General features: G+C 42.2%; 1 protein-coding gene across 1 annotated transcript in view; it reads left to right on the plus strand.

Annotated features, from left to right (window-relative positions):
* Window positions 1-3,928: 3,928 nt before the first annotated feature.
* Window positions 3,929-18,237, plus strand: part of SEMA3D (semaphorin 3D) — a gene marked incomplete at its 3' end in the record, with an annotated part of 144,419 nt that continues 130,110 nt past the window's right edge. The window contains exon 1 of the mRNA XM_084268501.1: window positions 3,929-3,936. The remainder of the gene's footprint in view (window positions 3,937-18,237) is intronic.

The following is an 18,237-nucleotide window of genomic DNA, read 5'->3' on the forward strand; positions in this document are numbered from 1 at the left end:
AATGTGACGGGATTCCCACTGTGGCCCCAGCCTGCCAATGTGCTTTCACGGTAACGGTAGGAGCTTAGTGACCCAGTTCTCCCTGTGGAGGCTCATTTTGTGGTTGAGACACAAACAGAAGCTCTTGAGGTTGCCTGGATGAGGTAGTATTCATCCACAGCTGGTTGCTCCCTCCCACCTCATCTAACAAAGGCTTCTCTGCTTGTGGATGAACTACCCTGCACATGCAGCATCTCCTTCACTGCTCCAGTTTGAAATCCAACAGGTGAAGGTAAATAAATTCTGTGTCTCAGAGGCTTTATTTAACATGCCAGGTACAGACGTTACTCCATGTTTGACACTCACATTTGGGAGCAGAGTCTGGGAATAAGCACTACCAGACTTCATCCAGTTTTGTAAGTCAACATGCCATTTCTTGGTCTTGTAAGCACAGAGTGGAAGGTTCCTCTGAAAATTTTCAGCATTGAACGTGAGTCAAAGGATCCCCTCAAAGACAGCACATGCATAGTTGTTCAACTGGAAGAGATTCCGTAGGCAGAATTTAGCCTTACGTTTGGAAAGCAATCTCTCTGCAACACCATTGCACTGCATAGTGCTGCAGGCATTTCTGTCACTACTTACAGAAGGAATGATAGTGCTGAGCATAAAGACAAATGCCTCCAGCGTGGCAGCATGCTGCCGTCTCATGTTTCTCCTGCAGCCTTTACCAAGAGACCATCTATCTGCTTTGACAATTTACCTCAGATGAAAATAGTTTTCTCTGAAATACGCCAGTTTGGCATTACAGTATCTGGACCATGTTCAGGATCATGATCAAACAGAAAAGGAAGGGAATTAAAAGTAACAAAACCAGCTTACCTCTCTTTCTAATTTTAATTATTTGCGAAGGATCTATTCACTTATTTAATTCCTGCTTGCATTATTGTTAAATGAGAAAACAAAAATGCAGGTTCAACTTCAGCGCTTTTATGAGCCACTCAGCCTTACAGGAAATCTGAACATTTGCCCAGGGCACTGGGTGTGGAATTTGGTTTTAGGGGAGCTTAAAAGTAGCTATAAAACGAATAAAAAGGAGAAAAGAACACTTTTCAAATCATGTTTATAAGAATCTGTTGAATATTTCTTCCACCCAATAGTCTGTGTCCTTTCTGCAGGAAAAAATGATGTCATAATCACAACCATCATTATAATCATCGTATGTTCACAATGTTGAAAGGAACCCTTCTCTTCCTATTAAAACTTTAGACAATATCTCTAAATTTGACAGATATTCCTATAACTTTTGGGGGCATTTTGAATACCTTGGAAGGGCCAAACGCAGTCCTGACCAAAAAAGTCCCTGAAAGAGGGAGCATTAATGCAGGCACTGAGAAAGGTAAAATTCCTTCTGATGTCTCCCAGTGAATGTTGTACTTATCTACTCCGGGGTTCTCTGAAGACTGGTTTAAAACACAATGCCAAAAAATGCATCAGCTGATCATTTAAAATGATACTATGCAGATGGTGAATGTCTTCAGCCTGGGCTCATGGTATGACCTTGCGTAACCTTGTTTTACGGCCCTAGTAACAAGAAACAAAAAGGCATGTTCACTCCTCACTGCGCAGAAATTTTAAGGAACTTTCCCAGTTTTCATTCAGCAAACTGCCACAAGAGGGCATATTTTTTCTTGGTTTCTTCCACCTCGGTGCATGAACAGCCTAATTATTTTACAAGTTTATTTGTAGAAATCTTGGAAGATGAATCTTCTGCTACAAAAGTATGTGTCCTCGCAAATTTCAAGAAGAAAAAGTAGCTACTGAAGTAAAATAATTTCCAGAAACATTTCCTTTACATTTCACAAAGACTATATACTGGTTCTACAAATGATAAAAGGGGGCATTCATACTGATTTCTTTTTCACAGGAGTCTGAAACATCTATGGTGCATGAAGCAAGCAGGACTTTTCAGCATGTTTTCTTTTTACCAGGATTTGAGTTTTCAGAGTACATCAAAGCCCAATTCTATAGCTCTTTAATAACTACTAGGGATTTTCTTTCCATCAACCTGCTCCTCATTTTCTCTGTCTTGAGCTTTTTCTGGTGCAGAAAGTGGTTACCGGCAGAGTGCCTGTGATGTTCACTGAGTATCTTGGAACAAGGTAAAGTGCAAGAATCATTCTAGAGGAATTTAAAACACAAACTGGGCTCTAATCTGCACCATACCGATCACACTGATAGATAGTTTTATTAAACAGTGCCATCCAGGGATTAAAGCAGTGCGAAGTTTTATTGATGATAATGAAATGGATGTGGAGAATCAGTTTTAAAATCCCATTTTGAAGGCCTTAAACCAGCAGAAGTCAATGGCTACTGTGGAACAACCTGTCTTTAAATTCCTCTGTTTGTTTTGTGGGAATATGAGACACATCTAGACAAGTAGAGTCTGTGTATCTATGTGTGTGCAAAGTTTATAAAAACAACATTGGTACTGTAGTAAAAAACTGTTTTAAAATCCTAGATAAAAAGGGTAAACTTGGATTTTAGTGAATTTACACACACACACACACTCCTCCCCGCCCCGGCCCCCCCACCCCATTTAGTTCTTGTCCTGGATATCCAGACCACCCATATGAGTTCTATGTGAATGGTAGGTGAGGATGAAGCTCTGCTGAGGTGGGTAGCATAGTGGAAACACCAGTATACTTCCCTGGACTTGTTTGGTTCTGCTGTTATTTCATGGGAGCAACAGTCAGGGTCTGTTCAGCAACTGAGTCGCCAGCTGAAGACTCTCAATGTGAATTCTTCACTAAGGGAAACATTTTTTAAAAGAACCCCAGTGTGTCTTGTCTGGAAGTGTCTGATATTATCTGTGCCATGTGTGCAATGGCTCTCAGCCTGTGGGCAGAGAGACTCTTCCTTGGGCAGCCACAGAAGGAAATATGTTGGAGAGAAGGGTTTGGTGTGGGAGTAGATTGGTCCACGAGAGAAATTCTCTCTTAGGAAGTGGTCTGCAGCATGCAAAAGCTGGAGAACCACCAGTGTAGCTCATTCCACAGCAAAACAAATAAATGTAAAGCCAGATGTATAGCCCTGGCAGCTAAAATTTTGCATGTGGGCTACCCTTAAACGTGCACTGACCCCTAGCACTGCTCCACTACCCAGCTGCTTTCTCCTTATGAGTATGGCAAGCTAGCTTTTTCCTTTTCCTACTCCCCATCTACCAGGCAGCGACCTGCACTTCAGCCCCAGCGGGAACGATTCACAGGAATGATGTGAGTGGACCTCAGGCTGCTTTAGACGTTATAAGCTGGACCAGCACCTTGACAGGGTGATTGCAGCATTAAGTTGGGATGCCCCTGGGCGAGCTCACAGGTGTGTGTGATCCAGCAGCGCAGGAGAGGTCTGAAGGTACATGGGCACGGGCTCCCTCGGTGCCCGGTCTCGGCAGGGTGGGCACATGGCTGTGGGGGGTGTGTGAGTGTTTGTGAGTGCGCGCTGCAGTGTCCGTACGCACCCCGCCACTTTTCCCGGCGCTGATGTTTCCCGCTGGCCGGGGCTGTGACCCAGCGCGGCGGCAGTGGGTGTGTGCCTGAGCTAACTGACACACGCACACACGCACACGCACACGAAGCAGCCCATTTGCTGGAGGGGTGTGCATGTGCGTGCGAGGGAGTGGAAAGGGGTGGCGGGGATGGAGGCAGGGAAGCCAGGGGAAAGTCTGACACTCCGCGCAGAAGGAGCGAGACCCTCCGCCGCCGCCGCCGCCGGGGAGGAGCCCGCCTCGCTCGCAACGCCTCCAAAAACCCGGGCACCGGCCCCGGCGCCGCACCGGCCTCAGCCCGCACCTCGCCGCCGCTCCGGCTCCCCGGCAGGTACCAGCCAGCTCCCGCGGGACTCCCGTGACTTTGAGCCTCTCCGCTGCGCGCCGAAGCACTTTTCCGCCGCCGCTGAGAAAGGGTGTGTGTGTGGGGGGAGGGAGGGGGGACTTATGCGCGTGGAAAAGTGCATGGGGTCCCCCCTGCTTGTCCCGGACCCTCCGCTCTCATCTCCTCCGGCAGCCACCGGGGTCGCCGCGGAGCGGGTGCCGGCACCTGGCCGCGGTCCCCGGGGCACCTGGCCGCGGTCCCCGAGCCACCTGCCTCGCTGTCATCGAGGTGGTGCGCAAAGTCCCTCGGCTTTGCCCTGGGAGCGCGGCAGAGGTGGGCTTGGGGGGGTCGGGCGAGGAGGAGGCAGTTGTGGGGAGCAGGGGTTAAAGTCTGAGGAGGTGGAAGTAGTAGGGGTGGAGGGAAAGGTGTTTCGTTCTCTCAGCGCCGGCACCCCTGCGCCTGCTTCTGCTTCGTGTAGGTGTCCCAGGGTGATGGGAAGGGCAGGGTGGACGGACACGATCAGCCGATGTCCATCAGCTAGACCGTTGCGTTCTGAAGCGCTGGCACAATTCCTTCCTTTCCACATGGTCTGCCAGCACTGCTATGAGGGGGACACTGCCGAACGTGTCCATCACTCGGAGCTGCACACCTGGTTGGCCTGGGGTGCTCACTGAATTGAAATTATTCATCTTCTCACACTGACAGCCACTACTTTACTTTGTGCAGCAGCACAGAGGGTGGCAAAGCTCCTTGTTTTTGCGGTGACTATTACAAAATGAAACTTTTTGCTTCCAGAAAGGAAACATTCCTGAGTGCGTTAGGTAATTGGTGACTGTGCACTGAAGAAGCACAAGGCAGCCACCTATGTTTCCTCAAAAAAAGCTTCATTTTCCTTTGCACTGGGAAAACTTGGTTTAAGAACGACAGAGATCTATGAGAGGGTCTGACCATATGCAGAGAGCACTTTGCTGAGGAAGCAGCAGCTAAATGCTACATCTGTGGCTTAGAGGACAAGGAGATGCAGGCAGAACTTCTGCAAGAATTTTTGCATGTCAGTTTTTCTTTTCTAGCCCTTACTCGCAGATCTAGGGAGAAGGTAGAGTGACTTGTTTTCACCATTTATTATTAGGAAGTGATTATTACATGGTACAACCTTATAATACCAGTTTTTTTCAAGCCCTGATTAGTATAGCTGATGTGATTTTCATCTTTACCGTTTAATCATCACCTCCTTCAAGGTATGCAAGGGCCCATGTCTTTGCTAAATCTGTGAAAGCTGGGTGTCTAAATAGCTTTCCAAAGAGGAATTGGGGTATTTTCATAATTGTAATCAACCCTTCAAACAGAGGCACCCAAATTCTGCAGGTGTCACACATCTTTTTCTTAAAGATTCCAAGACAAGTCCTTCTCTAAGATGCTTCATAAATAGAAGCATTTTACCCTTGATCAGGCTGAGCAGCTTGGCTTCACTTTTATTTGAACTTTATTTTGGCTTGAACATTCAGACTAGCCTGAGATCCAGGAACTAAATTTACTTTCTTTCTTCTTACCACTGGATCAATCCAACAGAGATTCTTAGGGTATGGAGAGTAGAGCAGACTCCCCGTTAAGTGCAGCACTGAAGCAGAGAGAGATGTACTCCAAATGCTTTGAGCCAAAGCCGCCCACAGTCAGTATGTGGGCTCTGCCCATGGAGTGCTTAAACCAGAAATGGAAATACCAGCTTCACCAGTACCCTATGCCGCATCTCAAATACAAGAATGACTGCAGTTGGAAGAGCTGGTGTAAGAGGGTTTTACGGACAAGAATTGCAGGAAGAGACAAGTGCTTTCTGGTGGTGCTGAGTAAGGTGACTAAACCTCAGAAAGATGCACTTTTGAGTTGTGTTCCTGCCCTTAGCTTTGGTTGATGGGTAGTTGCTGTCAGATTTCCATGAAGAATGAAATGAAATCCCATCCCAAGTATCAGCTTCTGCCTTCTCTCCAACTGCAGGTTGTGCCATCAGCCAACTTTCCTGAACACTGTAACAGCCCTGATCTCACTCTGTTTCTCAGTTTTTTAGGGTTTTCTTATTCCTGAGAGTTGATGTTTTCACTGTAGATACCACTGTGCTTATTATGCAAATCATACTGCACCCTCAAAATTCCACTGGGATTTTGCAATTGAACTAAATGAAACAAGGCCCTAGGAAAAAAAAAATGAAGAGCAAAGAAAAAGAAAAAGCTTTAATTAAGCTAGAATATTAAATGGAAAGAGATGTTCAATGGGAAAGAACCCTTTAAAGTGTTTGAGGATGCTGCGTGATTATTACTCAGAGATTCAATACTGATAATTAAGCAAATCAACAAGGTAAATACCAAGGTATTGAAAAGCAAAACCAAACAAGAAACACTCCCAACAAAACCTGTCCCTATTTTGGTTCTAGCAGAAGGGATATACTCAGCATCACTTTCCATGTTCTATCACAGTACAAGTGGAGGTGAAATTGTCCCACAGCCAGGATCTTTACAGTTTAATTTGCAGGTCATTATCATGCTCTATGAGCATGTTGTCACCTTAGGGTTGTCAAAATAATTATATATTTCTGGTTTGGTTTTTTTTTTTGAATCCCTGGCTTGCTTTTTCTCTCATTCTTCTTTTTGCTATTAAAAGTAGGGAAGTTGTAATCTCAGGTGCCCCTTCACTGTGTGCCACTGCGATGTAGACATACTGGTTAGCTGTGGCTTGGGAGCAGCTGAGTCATCAGATGGGAATCAGCTGAATTCCCAGCACATGCCGGCATTGCTTTGGCTGAAACACTTAGTGCTGGAATTGACCACTGAGCCACCTCTATACTCTTTGAGGTTTCCTACATGAGGGAATCCTTCGAGGCTGGTTATGCAGGCTTTTCCACCGTGCTCTCCTGGCAGACAGACCTATATTTGGGCCATTGTCTTTTTTAACCAGTGGAAAATGCTTAAGGTGCTTGCTGAGTGCTTTTAAATCGAACAGGCATGGTGAACCTGTGATGTGTTTGTTTTCATTGCTTTCTGGATGTTCTCCAACTACAAATAAGCGACGGGGAAGCTCATAGTAAAGCCATGCCCATGAGACGTGAAGCGTGGTGGCTGCATTTAAAGCATGTGGGAAGCAAATTTTTGCTCTGTGGGTGTGCTATTTTTGTCTTTTTTATGGTGCAGCACCTCTGTCATACTTCTTAACACAATCTCCCCCCTGCCCTAACATATCTATCTGGGTTTCATGTATTTTATAAACTTAGCAATGGCAATGAGTCAGAGCTTAAATTATCTCTTCATAAATCTTTAGTCCTTTTACCTTCTTTCTATCCTTCTGTATTCTGACAGGCCTCTGGTATTGTTACTTTTTACATCCTAGAAACGTGTCACGTGAACATCCACATGTTATCTGACAGGGGGTGAGGGGAAAAAAAAAAGAAAGAACCCCCCCCAACCAAACCTTCTATTCTACTCTCCCCAGCTTCGATGGATCCAACATTACATGGAGGGGATCCAGGATGAGTCAGGGAACAGTACGGTGGTCCAAAATTCCAGTTTGTGTTACAGCTGGGATGCAGCATTTAGCATCATGTGGAATTATTTTCTTTTAACAGGAAGTCCAAAATAATTTATGGAAGTCATATAGCCTAATGGGCAGAACAGATAACAGTAAGCCAAGAAGAACCTGGATTCCCATCTGGGTTGAATCATTGACTCAATTTGTCTATCAGGGTGACGGGTGTGGTTTTTAAGCCTAGGATGTTATACTGGCCTTAACTAAATCATTGCATATCTATGCAACATCACTGGAAAGTGTGATTGAGGTTCAGAGCTCTGCTGGTACCAAACAGTTTACCTAACCATCATCTTCACTGCTCAGGCTAATCACAGTACAAAAGAGGCATTTATTTGCAGCCTTAATTTGCAGGATGAATCCTAAAGGTTCAGAATATCTGTGGCTAAAGACAAAGTCATGCTCTAGAGCTTTTCTGTACATGGAGACCTGTAACTTGTGAGGATCTTCTGCTCTCATGAATTTCACACTATATATATTACTCAGCTGTTGGTAACACATCCCTTTTGTACATCCTTACATATTTTTCTTCCTGTGGTATTATAAACAGAAAGAAGAGTCATGCGAGCTTTTTCATTTAATGTGGTCAGTTTAAAAGCAAAACAAATACCCATAATTAAACTGTTACCAATCTAGCTGGTCAGTGAAATCTTGCAGGAAGCAGATTTAATGCAGAAAAAAAGAGGCAAAAAAGTTCTGTAGCATCTGAGCATACTCCAGTGACATGCTAAATTGTTGTTTTCCTATTTTTTTTTCCAAGGGGATGGGGAGGAGGGTAGTTACCAATTTTCCTGGAATGTCCCCTTCCAAAAATCTCGAAGACAGTGCAGCCCTGAGTCTGATCTCATCTTGCGTCAGCATAACTCAGGACTAAACGCACTGGAAACAGAAAGCCTAGGATTAACTGAAAATTACACAAAACTAAGGCTGTCATGAAATGAAAGGCTCGTGCCTGTTCTCAGTCTATCTGTACTTAGTGACTCCAAGGGATTTAAACTCATGTTTAAAGATAGACTGCTGTGTGAAACAGTCTCTTGAAAGAGGTACTTTCCTAAATGTAGAGTAAGATGAAGTCTTTTAAAAGTTAAGTGCAGTCCTGAGGGCTCATGTGGCTAAATATTCCAGCTTAATCTTGGCTAGAATTTTAGCATTTTGAACAGCTAGATCTAATGGTATGTGCCTACCTAGCTTGTTATATTCCCCTGGAATTTATCAATGACACACTCTGTATAATTGTGGTTACTTTTTGTCCGTCTAAAATCCTTCTTTGGTTTTGCAAGGGAGAGACTGCAAAGGGGGAATATGTAAAACATTCTTTCTCAACCAAAGGCAAAAATGTTGATTTTTTTTTTCCTTCCACAATGAAGAATTAAAACAATGTCTGTTGCTCTCATGCTTAATGTCAGAATCTCTCCTAAAATATAGTAAGAAGAAATATGATGAATTTTTCATATGGAATTTATTCCCTGTGATTTTATAATGCACATATGTGAGGTTTTATGAAGACTTACACTAAAAGGCTTTAGACCAGTGTAATAAAGAAAAACTGTTCTTAGCAGCCTTTGGTATCAAAAGAGCTGCCCTTTGAGAGACGGAAATAAAGTGAATTGCAATGACAAATAGGGATAGACTGCTGCAAATCCAGTTCTTTTTCTCCCAAGATATACAGAAAGAACCAGACTTGACTGTAAGGTTTCCCCACTATGTTTCTGACTTTCTTCATATTCTGTTACTTCGCATGATGTAATATTACCCTAACCATTCTCTGACTTCTGAATGACATATTCCACCTTGCTGTGGTTTATCACCAGCTGGTAACCAAGCACCATGCAGCTGCTTGCTCACTCCTCCTCCCTCAAGGAGATGGGGACAAGAATGGAATAAAACCTAGAGGGCTAAGATAAAGACAGTTTAATAGGATAATGAAGAAATAGTAATAGTAATAAAAGGAGGAGGAGCAGTAGTAGTAATAATGATAATGATGTAATGCACAAGTGCAATATCTCACCACATGGAGAAGGAAAAAAACAACCAGATGACCAGCTGTGTCTGAGCAGCGATCCTACCTCCCAGCTACTTACCCCAGTTATATCCGAAGCATGATGTTATGTGGCAGGAAAATCCTGAGTTGGAAGGGACCCATAAGGATCAAGTCCAACTTCTGGCTCCACACAGGGCCAGCCAAGTCAGAGCATGGGACTGAGGGCATCATCCAGATGCTTCTTTACCTCAGTCAAGCTCACTGCTGTGAACCCTTCCCTGGGGAGCCTGTACTAGTACCTGACCACTCTCTCAGTAAAGAACCTCTTCCTAACATCCAACCTAAACCTCCCTTTGGCCAACCTGGGCCAGCTGTCCTGGCTGAGCTCTACCAGCTTCTTGTGCACCTGGGAGGGTGTGACACGCTGAAAAATCCTTGACTTTGTGTAGACTCACACCTGCCTCGCAACAGCTAAAAACATCGGTGTGTTATCAACAGTGTTTTCATACTAAATTAAAAACACATAACTAAAACAGCTATTATAAAGAGAATTAACTCTCTCAGATGCAACTAGGACACACTTGCATATAAAATAACAGTTATTTTATATCATGACTTTTTTTTTTTTAAACCAGGTGCCTGAAGACCTTTACTAAGGTAAAGACATAAATAAATCTTCAGAGCTACTACAGTTTGTCCTACTAACAGTACATTTGCATTGTACATCTCTGAAGATCTGTTACTACTTAATAGACATCAGAGGAGACACAGGAAAAAAAAAACGGTTTGCTACTGTCTTCTGAATTTCATTAAATCTTGGTTTTAGTAGGAAGCATGCTTAAAATACAGATAGTCAGGATTTATCACTTCTGTTTACATAGGCATTAGTTACAAGCAGTGGAACTTTTCTCATTCAGACAAATTCTTATTAATTTATTAGTTTAATAGCAGTAGCACTGGGGAGTCCTAGTCAGAAATTAAGGTTCTTTTGTGTTCCACAGTGGTCATGTGCCCTGTTAAACAAAAAAGCAAAAACCGTTTTCAAGCATGGTGAGGGCAAGAGTCAGCCAGCACAGAAAACTAAGAGATGTGGGTTCCTCAAGAAGGCAAGTAACAAAAACAATTTAATTTGTAGAATAAACAGAGATCTCAGGCTGTTTGGCTAATGTTGAATGATATAAGCATCAGGGCAAAGTTGAATTTGTAATGGCATTATGAGTTTCGCTATTGTAAAAGATAAATAGCAAATTTGGCCTAATGTCTCAATAAATTAATTAAAATGAATTAACCTGACTTCGTTCCTCTGACCTCCTTAGTTTAGCAGATTAATTTCTGAACAATGAAGCTTCCAAGAATCCACTTTATCCTAGGGAGGTATATTATAAGGAAGTTAGAGGATTTTCTAGAGGCACAAAGTCTCCATGTGAACAGGTCTGGAATTCTTGCATCCATTGAGCCATGTAATACTTGGAGTCGGACACTCCAAGCCTTTGTGTATCAACTGGAGCAGAACTCTTGCCTTCAAAAGGAAGAAAAAAAAAATCTGCTGGAAACACTATGCAATCTTACCAAAAAGAAAAAAGCATAATTCTGTTTGGTTGTTTTAGTTTTGTTTCTTTTTTTCATCTAGAGAGCAGGAATACCAATTTTTACCTGATCTTTATGCATCTCAACACATTAATAGTGAAGATGGTTGGGGTCATCCAGTTTTCGATCTCGGGGCAAAATATTGCAAGTCATTAATTTGTAGAAACATGTCAATTCAAAGTAACAGAAATCCAAGCATAAAGGGTGAGCTAATGAAAGTAGATCTCTTTATTACATCTATCCCCTTCCTACAGTTGAAATGGAATAGCATTTCGTGTAAGGAGGGTATTTTTTTTTTTAGTGGGGTCTTTAAATCTTCATGTATTCATTTCATAGTTTTAAGCTAATAAGGTATACTTCCTGAATGGGATCCTACAAAACTAGACCTGGGTAAGGGTTTTCATAGTGATCATTCTAATGACACAAAACTGTCCAGAGATGGGTGGATTTTAATTTAGCGCAAGCCACTGTATATGTCCCGTTAATGTGAGGGGCAAACTTCTGTTACAGCTTGTAGATAACAGTGCTCCACTGAGGAAGTGGACAGTGTTTCTGGGAATGGCAGTAGCACACAACAGTTGTTATGCTCAAAAAAGATCAAGATATAACAAGCTGCATCTTCCATCGGTACTAATCAGAGACGCATAACTGAAATTAGTGGAGTGATTTGTAATAGCTAAGGGAAGACCCATGGCTTTAGAAGAAAAGAACAGCTCTAAATGCTGAAAGAAGAAACCAGAGATTTAAGTTAGTGGTGTACACTGAAAGCATTTGTGCAGTAGAGTTGTAAAGAGAATCCAGAGACTGAAGTATTAAGCAACTGCTAGCACTTTGGGTGCACTGCCTGGGTGATTGTGGTGGGATCCCCAAAAGCCACAAGTCATGAGGAAAGGCTGTGTAAAGTAGCTTGCAGAAATTCAGGAGGAACACTCTGCAGCATAAGCTCTGAGCTGCAGATTTAAGCACTTAAATTAGTTTGGGATCCTCAGCCATGAGCTCTTCCAGCAGACAGGTATCTATGCAGGGTCAGCCTTTTCCTGGTGTCAAAATTTAAACTACAAACCAAACCAAACCAAACCAAACCAAGTGAGGCTTTGGAACAGGTTGCCCAGAGAGGTTATGGAAGCCCCATTCCTGGATGCATTTAAGGCCAGGTTGGATGGGGCTTTGGGCAGCCTGGTGTAATGAGGGTGTCCCTGCCCATGGCAGGGGCTTGGAACTAGGTGAACTTTGAGGTCTCTTCCAACCCAAAGCATTCTATGATTTTATGATTCTATGAAACCAAACCAAACTAAACTAAACTAAACTAGCCCTCTAGCATATATTTCAGTGCTTCATGTGCCTGTTCTTGCTGAGATGAGCTGGATGTGCAGTTTTTCAAGCATATATCTGAACCATGGTGCTGCTTAGGTTTGGTACTGTGACTTTCTCAGCAACCATGGTTTCACTTTTTTTTTTCCTATGGACATTCAAATCAATGAATCTGTTGATTAACAAGATCATTTGTGGAAAACAGATTTTTTGAAGTGTTTTCATGAATTTGTGAACTGTACTGCTGGATTTCAGCTGGCATTGTGGTTTCACTTTGTGGCAAATGCTCTGTTATGAAAGGCTCAACTGAAAGGGAATGTTGGTTGGCATGGTTGGAGCATCATCTTTCAGAGGTAAGAATTCTCTTACTGGACCTGCGCCAATTAATTTTTTGGTACAGTTTGATACTGAACAACACTGTTGCATTAACGACTAGGAGTCCACTGCTACCTGTTCCCGAAAGAGTGAACTAACCTTGGGGCTGAGGGATAAAAGGTGTCAGGAGAGGTAGAACTTCTGGTTTCAGTCTGTGGGAGAACTGGGCATCCTTGGAGCCCACCGTGGCTTTCTTTGCAAGCGAGGTGGGCAGAGCAATGCCTGTTTCTGAACACCACAGGCACTGAGCAGTTTGTAATAATCATGATATTGTTGTCTGGGCACTCAGTAGCCCAGGTGTCATGGGGCATGTGGTATTAAGCAGGTTTGGACATGTGCAAAGCCTGTTAGCAACAGAAGACAGGTTTTATACTGGTCTCCGGTGCTGAACCTGGATGACTGAAGAGGCAGTTAAGATAATAAATCTTAAAAATTAATTTAATCTATTTGCTACAACTATTTTAATAGACAAGGATGCTCTACATACTGCTGCCCGTATCATTGTGGTCTGTTGATCTGGTGTCTTCTACGATATATAATGTTGTCAGAACTGAAGTTTTCTCAGACCTGATGAAATCCAAGCTATTTATTTCAAGACTGAATTTATTATGTTGTAAATTTAACTCAAAGTTTTAAAGGCTTAAGGGAAAAGTGACTGGATGTAATATTTGGAATGTCAGTCCCACCTAATTGAGTAAAATGTGAGAGAACTGACACAGCTAAGAGACTTACTTAATGCATCTAAGAGAGTTATTAACATTGTTTAGGCTTAAAGGTCTTTTAGATCCACTTTCTAGAAGAAAAAGATACATTTATATCTGCTGCACTGTGATGTCTATCTTTTTTAATATGAATGGCCTGGGTAATACCATTTGCAGTGTACAGATTTGTTCTGGAGTTATGACTTGGTGTTTATAGTCCTCTAGTGACATCTACAAAAAGCAGACATATATTATCTCATAAAGCTGCCTCAGCTTGAAAAAAGTAAAAAAAAAAATCTATAGCAAAGAAATTTCCTCCCCAGTATAGCAGAGCAACAACCTGTGCATCTTTTTAATGAAATAAAGGGAGTTTTCACGGGGGAAGTTTTTTCCACCTCCAGGTAAAATCATTATTAATTATTGCTACTTAGGCTAAAAATTGATTAAACTCACCAAATAAAATATATGTAAAAGGGGAAATGGTAGACATATTCTTACAGTATCCCTCTGAAAGTGCATGCATCTATTATTTGGCTTTTGTTTTTCCAAGAAGATTTGGACTTTTAAGTACGGATCAATTATTACGCTGCCCTCATGAGTCCGAAGCTCCTGTGTCTTTTGCTTCCTTTGACTTTGCTACAGCTCATTGCTTTCCTAAATGGCAACATGACCACTGTTATAAAAAAAAGACTTTGATCTCGACAGTGCTTAAAATCAAATCCTGGTTACTTGGTCATAGGCAAATTCTTGTGCTTTAGGTCTTACGATGATGGAAGTGTGGGTTTGTTTTCTTTTATTTGTTGGTTTGCTTTTCCTTTCCCAATTAGTTGCTGTTTTACATTGATGTGTAAGGATGAAGAATAAATACTTAGGCACAAATCACTGCTGAAAACTCCAGTGCCAGCTCCTGTACCTTTTCACAGCCTGGCAGAAAAGCAGGAGTTACGTGCAGCAAGCAGTGCCGGGAGTTTGTCTCTCTTAATCCTAAACATCTGGTTTCAAAGCAAGGATAAAAAAAAAGCAGAATAAAATTGTCATATTCAGTTTAACACCCAAGATGACATTCAGTGTGGTTTATCCCTGTTTTTCTCATTGCTGGCTGCCAGCATGTCCTATGGCACAAGGGCTTGGTACTCCTAGCTGGAGCTGCCCATCCACAAATCTCTGCCACAGCAGGTCTCCAAGTGGTTTTGAGGCACAGGACAAGCTGCTCTTGTCTCCAAACTCTTCTGCCCTCTGAAAAGTCATCTCCTTCCTACAGTTTAACTCTCCCTTGTGCTTTTGTAAAAACTTCAGGCACAATTACCCTGTATCCTGTCAACTCCCAGAAATGGTCCTGACATGATGAAAAAATGTCACTCCCTGCGGGTAGTCTACTCCTAGCGATCTTGCATGTGGGGTGTTAAGCTGTTAAAGGGAGAGAATTCAGGCAGATTTCAGGCCTTGTGTTAGGTTTTCATGACAATGGTAAAAACGCTTTTGTTTTTGATAGCACGTAGGCCACTGATACCACAGGCACAGCTGCTCAGCAGTTGGTCAGTGCTGAAATATGGATAGCAAATTAGGAAAGACGGGCTTTATTTCTATTTTTATCCTAGGTTATCACCTTGTTTTAAGACTAATAAAATCTGCCCTAATGAAAGGTATTTAAAAAAAAAAAAAAGTACTTTCCATCCTTCTGTTCTTTCCTTCCTTCCTTTTCCTGCAAACATGGTAAATGCCACTGAAGTGATGTGAGAAGAGCATTTTGGAATGTGCTTGGATTCATTGTGTTTAGTTTTCCATCCAGGAATTCAGATGACACAATGGAAAGTGAGATCTCACGCCTCCAAGATAAAATATTACACTATGTATAAAGTGCTACACTCATCTTTGCGAGTGAAATTGTATGTATGACTAGAATAACTGGGACACAGTGGCTATAAGTGAATATAAGCAGCGTTATTATCTTTGGTGCAAGTATAAACTGAGAATGTGATGGTCTATTAGGATGGCCCTGGGGGAATCTCACAAAGCCTTGCAGTAAGAACTGTATTAGTTGTTTTCATTTTTTTCTCAAGACAACGGCGCTTTGATGCTTGGAAGACATGACCCTTTTAGAATTGTACTTTCTTCATTCTTCCCACGTGGGAAAAGAGATGTGAGCACAAGCAGCTAGAAGACTTGAAAAGGTGTTGGTAGAGGGCACAGAAATTAATGATTGACACTGTGGAAATAGTTTATTCTGTAAAGCCACTGAGACCCTGAGTGTTATGTTCAGATGGATCCGGGATCCTCGATCAGTGTCTCCATAGTTTTGTCCTAGTGCATCAGTAGCTTTTTTTCCAACTACTTCTACTAGATCCCGCTGATGGGTTCTGGTTTGAGCTACAAATGTATTTTGTTATGGAAAGCTGCCCAGGCTTAGCCTGTGTGTGCCACCACTCAGGAAGAAAAGCCAGCTATACTGTGGAGGCAGCAGCAGTTGCTCAGAGCTCTTTTTGGACATGCTTAAGTTGAAGATGTGACCTCAGTCCCATGGGTATCTTTTCTTGTGTAGCTGTCATTTCCACCTCCTGCTTTCCTGGTAGACTGCGAGAAAGTCCCAAAATAGGCATTTGAGTTTTTGGCAGTGTTTGCGGTTCCCTACAGAGAAATGGTGGTGCATGGGATTCTCTGGTTTATGTAAAACTTTGAAGTAACATGTTCCTCTTGTGGTTCACAATACATAGGCTGGAAACCCTGACAGAGAGCAAACCTGTTTCCTACTTCTGAAGCTGGGCAATTGGGCAAGTTTTATCTTTTTCAGTTTCAGAATATGGGCAAGGCAATTCAATGGAGAGGATGTTGCAGAATTTTGTTTTCTTGATGTTCCCAAAAACCAAACCATATTTGGACAATAAGTGATAGTCCATAAACAAGCTGCTGAATTCAATATAAGGGTGACTGTCTAAGACGTGATTCAAATGACCCTCTAATAATCTGAAGTCTGGAAAATCTTTTGCAATTATTTAAACATCTTTCTTGAAAGATGAATGATACTTTGCCTGTATGTTTCCCACAATCCATCTATACTGCATACTTATAGTTTCTAAAAACAAAACATAGGATAGGCTTTGATGATAATTCAAAATTGATGTAGGATTGTTTTGATTAGTTAGAGATGAAGGTTGCTGTCCTAGAAGAACTGAATTTGTGTAGCACCAGAAACAGTGTTTTATGTTGTTGTTCGATTGAATAGCGTGAGACTGCCACCTCTCTCTCCCAACACAAACTTGCTTTTCTGAGGTAATCAAAAAAAAATAAAAATCCACACAGATGAAATTAGTTGAACCTATTTTAGAAATTGACCCTTATTGCGATCCAGGTGCAAGTCCCAGGGAAGTCAGAGGGCAGGCTTAGCATTCAGCAGTTCTCCCAAAGATTATTCTAAGAAACACGTTATCACCCAGTGCTGAAGCCTGGCCTGGTCTGATAAGGGTTGTCTACATGCGGAAGTCAGCGTGCTGCTTAAACGCGAATAGCAGTGTGCAGTGTGGTGTCCGCTACACGCTAACTTGCTGCACGATCAGTCACACGGGCTACGTCCTAAGACTGCCTTCAAAGTGAAGCAAGCAAGCTCTTTCTAATTAAAAAGCTTGCTAATATGTGCTTATGCTTGATGTGCTTCCAGAGCAGTTAGTATGCTGCATCTTCCCATTTCACTGTGTCTGGATTGTCATGTTGACATGTTTAAGGTCTGGGTAATTGTATTTTTTCTATAGAGTGGAACAGACAATACCAACGTTCTGTACCTTGATAGAGAGTGCTCGGGTGCTACATACCAGAGTAGGACTCTGTGCTCATTGAAGCATATATAGTGTTTTCACTGATTTTAGTGAAAGATCCAAGTTTATGATCGTGTTCATGTGTTTACGTTTATCTCAGTTACACCTAAAAATCCAACCTGGAATTCTGGCCTCGTGCTATTACTGGTAAGTTAACATCTGAAGTGAGCTTAGAGAAGAGCAATAAACATGAGAAGGGAGGCTTTGAGTCAGGTTTGATTTATGAGGAAAAATTAAAGGATTTGAGCGTGCATAGCTTACTTCAGTTTGACAAAGAAGACAACATGACTGTAAATACTTCAAAAGTTTAATTCCAAAACCAGCAGAGGATTTGCTTAATGTTAAGGACATTCCAAAGGTTAGGACAGCAGCTCAGGAGACCTGGGGTTAATTCTATGACATATGTCCTTAGGCAAGTCATTTCTGCTTAGATCCTAGTAAATTCCTAAAGGCACCCAACTGCCACTTCTTTGTCTACATCACTGAGTGTTAGTCAGCAGAGACTGAAAACCTAATTTAGGCAATTAACTTGCTAAATACCTTTGCAAGTCTGGATCTTGGCCTTTACCTGCCTCAGCTCTGTATCTCTGTAAATGGGTCTAAAAACTACCCTTTGTGATAAAAAGATTGTGAGAATGGCAGGTTTGAAAAGGATGGATGTTCAGAGGTAACTGTGGGAGTCATGCTGCTACACTGAGAAGAAAACCTGATTAACATGGGATTTATTTCACTTGTCTGTAGTGTAAGGTGGTCACCTAATCTGTTTTCAGTTCAGAGATGAGGTGCTCCCCAGGGCAATCCAGCGACAGTATCTGAGACAGGGATTGAGTTCACCCCAGCAGTGCCTGTCTCCACCCTCTCTGGAGGGAGCCAAGACAATGCCTGAATTTGAGATGGTTGAAATAGACAAGATGAATGCTATCTTAAGAGTAAAAGGATCAAATAATATCAACTCAGCTTGATTTTGAGGAGGAAAAAAAATGTCTTTAATGAGTGTATTTGCTGAAATGCTCTTTTAAAAGAATTACAGAAACCACCCAAAAGAATTTGTGTTTTCACCC

This window comes from Gallinula chloropus (genome assembly GCF_964237585.1).
Source record: "Gallinula chloropus genome assembly, chromosome: 1".
Lineage (NCBI taxonomy): Eukaryota > Metazoa > Chordata > Aves > Gruiformes > Rallidae > Gallinula > Gallinula chloropus.